Here is a 1,078-nt window from a genome sequence, read left to right as displayed (position 1 = left end):
AATTACTTTTTGCTGAAGTGACGTAATTGTCTCCGATAGATCCAGCACGCATTATCGCTAAAAGAGCAATATCTATACTGTTATCTATGAAATCTGTGAAGTCTTGCTGGTGAGCTATCGACAACTGACTTGTGTTGAAATGTTTTAGGTACACAGGAGTCACATGCCACCGCTAACCAACGAACAGTGGCTTGAATAGATGACACGGATAGTGGAAAGATTTATTGGCATAATCAGCTTTAGTTAAAATACTCACCGTAGCAGCTTCAGAAAAGCCGTACCACTAGAGTACTCTTAGCATTTGCGCTTTCGTATTTTAAAGCAGGGCTGCCGTAGCTAAGCGCTTGAGGAAACGAACTTTAGGTCACCGACCTTTCGTTCTTTACAAGAACCCAGTATGAGTTAGCGAATCCCAATTTGCTTACTCCAAGAGTAATTATTGCCTTGCCAAGGCTAATTGACTGTTCGGTTTAAATTCAAAATTGTTTTTTTATCCTGATTTAAAAAGTTTGAATTTTCCTAAATATACTGAATATATAGAAAAATCTAAATACATGCATAACTACTGGCTACCTAGCCACATACCGTATTCATGTTTGGGTGTGGTCACATCATGCACATCTCCTGTGACACACACACCCCTGTTATCAGGGTTCGTGTTAACCCGTTACACCCTCCCCCATTGAGATTGAGAGCATTTACAGTTCCAATAAATTATTGCCTCAACAAGGCTCGCGACTCCGTTAGACACTGCAACTCAATTTGTTGGAATTTAAAAACTTTCTTGCTCAATGAGCCCTGTGTCCACGGGCCGAAAATCACGAAGTTTCGCTGGTTCTGACAGCGAGCACGGGCAGAGCCCAACTTCGTCCTCCGCACGCAGTGCGATGCTGAACCGTGCGTCCGCGGCAACGGAAGATGTATATCTTAGGCTCGATAAGCACAACCGTCGCTCTCCGCGCATACTTTCAGTGCCGAGTTGAGGACGCGGTCGACTATGAGTCTCGCGCAGCTCGCGCCTTGCGGACCCCATGTCCTTTCCCTGACTTTTCGTCAACTGAGGAACGTGGTGTGATCG

This window comes from Plasmopara halstedii (assembly GCF_900000015.1).
Source record: "Plasmopara halstedii genome assembly, contig: Scaffold_1651, whole genome shotgun sequence".
NCBI lineage: Eukaryota > Oomycota > Peronosporomycetes > Peronosporales > Peronosporaceae > Plasmopara > Plasmopara halstedii.
This window is presented reverse-complemented; position numbering follows the sequence as displayed.